The sequence below is a fragment of the Pinus tabuliformis genome, chromosome 7, assembly GCF_031772625.1.
Source record: "Pinus tabuliformis cultivar Carrire ecotype Pingquan chromosome 7, CPIR1, whole genome shotgun sequence".
Lineage (NCBI taxonomy): Eukaryota > Viridiplantae > Streptophyta > Pinopsida > Pinales > Pinaceae > Pinus > Pinus tabuliformis.
The window spans coordinates 215,423,811-215,429,810 of NC_142293.1; positions in this window are offsets into that span (position 1 = coordinate 215,423,811).

Here is a 6,000-nt window from a genome sequence, read left to right on the forward strand (position 1 = left end):
TGTGTTATCAGGAAGCTGTGGAAGGTTCAAAGTGACACAAATGGAAAGCAGCCATGAAGGAAGAAATGATGGCCTTAGGTAAGAATGGCACATGGGATCTGGTTGAACTTCCCAAAGGCAGGAAAACTGTGGGATGTAAATGGGTTTTCAAGCTGAAACGGGGTGTGAATGATACGGAAGACAGGTACAAAGCACGGCTGGTTGCAAAAGGGTTTTCTCAGAAAGCCGGTATTGACTTTCATGAGATTTTTTCACCAGTGGTTAAAATTGTTTCAATTAGAATTGTGTTAGCATTAGTGGCTTTGCTTGATTTAGAGTTGCAGCAATTAGATGTTAAGACTGCATTTCTACATGGAGACTTAGATGAGGAAATATATATGGAACAACCGGAAGGGTTTGTTCAGCATCGCAATGAGAAATTTGTCTGCAGGCTCAAGAAGTCATTATATGGCCTGAAGCAGTCGCCTCGGCAGTGGTATAAGAAGTTTGATTCTTTCATGTTGAGTCAGAAATATGTAAGAAGTGAATATGATCATTGTGTTTACTTTAAGCAGTTAAATAATGGCATGTTCATTATCTTAGTGTTGTATGTTGATGATATGCTTTTAGCAAGCAAAAGCATTGAAGAAATCAACAGGTTGAAGACTCAGATGGCAAGGACGTTTGATATGAAAGATCTAGGAGCGGCAAGACAGATTTTGGGCATGGAGATTTTCAGAGACAGGGGCAATGGTAAGCTGTGGCTATCACAACAAAAGTATATTGAGAAAATACTTGTGAGGTTTGGTATGAACAATGTGAAGCCTGTGTCAATCCCTTTAGCTTCCCATTTTAAGCTTTCTTCCAGTTTATGTCCTAATACAGATGAAGAAAAGGATTATATGTCTCGAATTCCGTATGCCAATGTAGTAGGATGTTTGATGTATGCGATGGTGTGTACGCGACCAGATATTTCACATGCAGTTGGGGTTGTCAGCAGGTACATGGCAAATCCGGGTAAAGAGCACTGGTCAGCAGTAAAATGGGTGCTTCGGTATTTAAGAGGCACAAGTAGTTATTGTATAACTTACAATAAGAGTAGTGAATCTGTTTGTGGATATGTTGATTCTGATTTTGCAGGTGATTTGGATAAGAGAAGGTCAACTTCAGGATATGTCTTTACTCTTGCAGGTGGAGCTATTAGCTGGATGTCAAAGCTACAAAACATTGTTGCTTTATCCACTACTGAAGCAGAATACATTGTTGCTTCGCATGCTTGCAAAGAGGCGGTTTGGTTGAAAGGTTTGCTTGGTGAGTTTGGTAGGTTACAGGACAACATCAGGTTACTTTGTGATAGTCAAAGTGCAATACATTTGGCTAAGAATCCAGCCTATCATAGTAAATCAAAGCATATTCCAATTAAGTACCATTTTGTAAGACAGGTTATCACTGAAAGGGGAGTCTCTCTTGAAAAAGTGCATACAAAGGAAAACTGTGCAGACATGTTCACGAAACCAGTTTTGTTAGAGAAGCTACGTTGGTGTTTGGCTTCTCTTGGCTTGCAGAAAAAATAAAAATAATAAACAAACAGGGCATCAGGCTAATTGTTGTCAAGGTGGAGATTGTTGAGATTTTTCTGTTTTAGATGAAATAGGAAACAAAAATCCCAGTGTGTGACAACAATAGAAATCTGTTGCTAGATTAGCTCCAGGTTGTTGGGAGAAAATTAATGCATCCTAAATTTGATGTGAGAGGCAGTTAGATTCTCCCTGCTATAAAATAGGTGGTCATACGGATATCTGTGAGAGAGAGTGAGAGTTTAATTGATGTAATCTCCTGTTTGATTAATGAGAATTGCCGATGCCTTAGTTTGGTGGACGTAGCCCAGATTGGTTGGGTGAACCACGTTAAAAGCTGTGTCCCTGTGCATGATTTTTTAATTGCTGTGTCTATATTTTTATTGTTTGTTGTGCATCTGATCTCCAACAGTTAAAAGCATGCAGAGACTATTAGGAATGTGTGTGTGTTTCCATGGGAGTGATTTTGACACGACATCGAGCAAATTGTTAGAAAACTCTACAAATTTTCAAGGATTGGGATGGAAATAAAGCTTAACTCATTTTGTGGAGAAAGGGATTTATGGTATTTAATAAACCTTCATGTAATAACAGAGAGGTTCTTTTGTATTTTTCTAAGAAATTATGGGTAGAGTTTATTCTACTTTCTAGTTTTTGTGCGAATTACTTTGATATTAGAGAATTCTAGGGGTGAGTTAAGGTTTGTACATGATAGAGAGAATGATAAGTGTAGCTTAGTATTAGATTTTCATTTTTTTAGGTGAATATCTAAACTCTCTATGCAACATCTTCTATTGGGCATGAGTAATAGCTAAACATGTACAACCATAATGACTTTGGCTTGCATCCTAGTGCAACATAGAATTTTTATAGTCATATGCCCATGATGAGTGAGCCAGAGGTGATGTTGGGGGAGGGGTTGTACCTCCAACCCTTGCAGTAGAATCTAACAAAGATAGGCCACATGTAGACTCACATGAGCCCCACAAATGTTTGAGCAATGCAAAGACTTGTGATTGGCCAATGGAAGCTAGTGGACATGAGAGTTATGTCGAGAAGGTTAGCATCTTGACCATCTATACCTTCTTCATTGCATGTTTTCTTTATATATCTAATTATATGTTGTTTGTAGTTGCTAAGTCCCAATAGCACACCATTGACCCTAGTATATTCATTAGTGTCAGTTTCCACCACTGATGCAACAATAGTTATAGCCTACTCATTTATTGTACCACATACTTAAGTCTGGTGAACTAAAATGATCCCTCCTTGAAAAAAAATTCATATGTTTCCAGTCCATATTATAGATTCTTTTAGTTTGAATGTGCTTTTGGTTTGGTATATAATCGTGATCTACTTTTAATATTCCTACATATTGTCATCTTATGAGAAGCCATGTCCTTCCTAGGTATCATGTGTCAAATTAAATCTTGTTTAAATGTCAAATTTGCTATCTTATTTTGGTTAACTAATTAAAATATTATAAATGTATATGTAAGTTAGCGCATTGTATTATAGATTTATAGTATCACCCTCATACCCTTCACCACCACCTACTATTTTCCCATCATTTTTCCTAATCTTTAAGGCAAATTTGGCCTTTGGGTTGGCCCTTTCCCCAGTTCTTGGAATATAAGAATTAATTTGATTAACAAGTATAATTAAAAAATATAGTCATGAAATAATATCAAAGATTTCTTACTAACTATACATGTTAATTTCACATTAATGAGTCTGTTCATAGGTATAAAATACTCATTTGCCTTGTTTTCAACCAAGATTATTTATTTATCTACTAAATATCTTAATCACATGATAGAGATGCAATGTTTTGGTATGCAATTTAGAGTCTCCTTCCACCTCAAATGATGCAATAAGAGGTTAGTATCATATGTTATTACAATCACACTAAGAATATGCATAGGCATACACATCCTTACATCACACAAAATTTTCTTCTAAAAAAGAATATAAATATAATATGAAATACTTCAAACACCACTAGTAATACCTTCAACACAATACATACAATCATTCACATAAACACATGGGATTTATGTCAAAATAATAAAGTGAAAAACCAATATCTCAATGTTGTCCAATCATCCACCTCATCACTGACCATGACATCCTCACCATTTTTGCATGTTATGGTTTCCACTTTATCATCCTTGTCAACATCACTTTCCCACATCATAAAGTGTACTTCTACATGATCATCTTATCTCCCACATCATCATCATCATCTTACTTCCACTATATTCATTAACTTTCTACTCTTCATCCTTTTTTATCATTGTTCACAACTTCAATTTAGCAAACATGACTATTTCACATAAAATAGCTAGAAAACAATGATCATTTCTCATCAAATCTTCTTCTATAATATACTAAACACCATCACTCTATTATCATATTTGTCTCTCTTTTTCCATCATGATAGGAATTTACTCGCATGCTTCTCAACCACTCATTTCTTACATGACGGCCTAAATTAGCTCACGACTCTTCAAAATCATTCCAGTACCCTTTTTTACGTGGTTTGCAAAGAGCTTTTGGAGTAGCTAGACACTCAATAAAAAACCATACAACATGGAGTCACTTGCTTAGCATTTTACATGTCTTCCCAACTTAAAATGTTTGCAAATTTGTCAAAATAAACCTATAGATATGTCTTATTCATCAAGATCATTTTCACTACATGGAACATCTCTCGTGTTTCTATAACATGTTATGTGTCTTTCTTCATTTTCAATGGAAAAATTAAAATTTACTATAGTTCATCCATAACATATTCATTAAAAACTATCTTATTTTAACATTGTCCTTCCTTTCAACTTTTTCTTTCTCATGCAACTCGAATAATTAATAATTGTTGTAATTTCCTCTCTAATTGATGAAATTCCGACTTAACATGGGGATCTAATTCATGTCATTCACTCACTTGGGCACTTAATCTTCCATGTACTCTCTCATATAAAGAGAACAATATCATATAGAAACATACTTACTTATTTTTCATTTACATTGTTCTAATTTATCATGGTTTTTATGAATACATAAGTTACCAGCATATTGAAGGTTTTTTTTTTGGAGTTATATACATGCATTAATGATCCAAGTGGATATTGGTGGGCACTCGCCTATTCCACCTAGATCCCCCAGTCAATTTCATATGTTTCCTTGTTCATTTCAACATTTACTATTTTTAGTAGTTTTTTAGGTCTTCAACTTCCGGAGCAGTTCTGACCCCCTAAACGACTTTTTTTGGGGTTTGCAGTAGGCTCATAGCCATAGGCATGGGCCTGAGACGAGACCTATAGTACTCGGCGATACCTTTCCAACAAGGTATTGTACGCACCAAACGAAGATAATATGACCAAGTTACGACCCCGAGAAGTTGGCTACCCAACTAACCCCAACAGGGCCCACAAACTCTTGGTGTTACATCTCTTGGGTTAGGGTTTTGGTTGTTTATGGTTTTCTCATGTTTTCTAATAATAAATAGGCCCTTGAGCGTCATTGCCACATCTCTTCTCAGAGATAAGCTACCATCGCCCGAGCTATCTTATTTCCATTCTGTTTGTAAGCATAGTTCAATATTTATCTATTAATGAAGTGAAGTGTTTTTCTGCTGCATCTCTGTGTTTATGATTATATTTGTAAGTTGTTGCGTTCCTGTTTAAGTTCAGATCAATTAATGCCCAATAGAAGAGATAACATGGGTTTCCAAAGCAATAATTCATTTGTTCTTCACTTAGACACTACCATAAAACTTCAAACTCATGGGCATCCATTAAAACAAAACCCTAACATATTTAGATAACCTTATCAGCTTCTTGAGAATTAAAGGTTCACCCATCCAACTTTATGATGAGTTGCAACTCTTTTCCTAGAGCCATTCAAGGACACATTGTGAATGTGGTCTAGGGATATAAAAACCAAAACAAGCAGCAAAAAATAATTCTATAAGCTCCAACCAGTGTGTTTGGTTAACACCCATGTGAGTATGCTACCCACAACCACTTGAGCTAGGATTTTACAAAATCTATCTCTTTGTGAAAAATTAACAATGCTACCAACTAAACGAGAACTTTACAGAGTTATTATTTTTTTGGAGGTCACATCAAATAATGATTTTGAAAATTGGTGATGCAACATCACCATTTTTTCATTTCAAGGTTAAATTTCCAAAAAAAATAACTGACATTTAAAACCAAATATCATGATTATGAAAGACATGAAAAACCATAAAAATGCAAAAGTTGTGATGCAACATCACCTATTTTTTAGTTTTTCAAGGATAAATTCAAATATTTTTGAATCATGACATTAAAGAACAAATATTATGACTACAAAGGACATGAAAAAACACGTTGAAATGCAAAAGTGGTGATGCAACTTCACCCCTTTTATAGGGTTAAAATACAAACATTTTTCAACC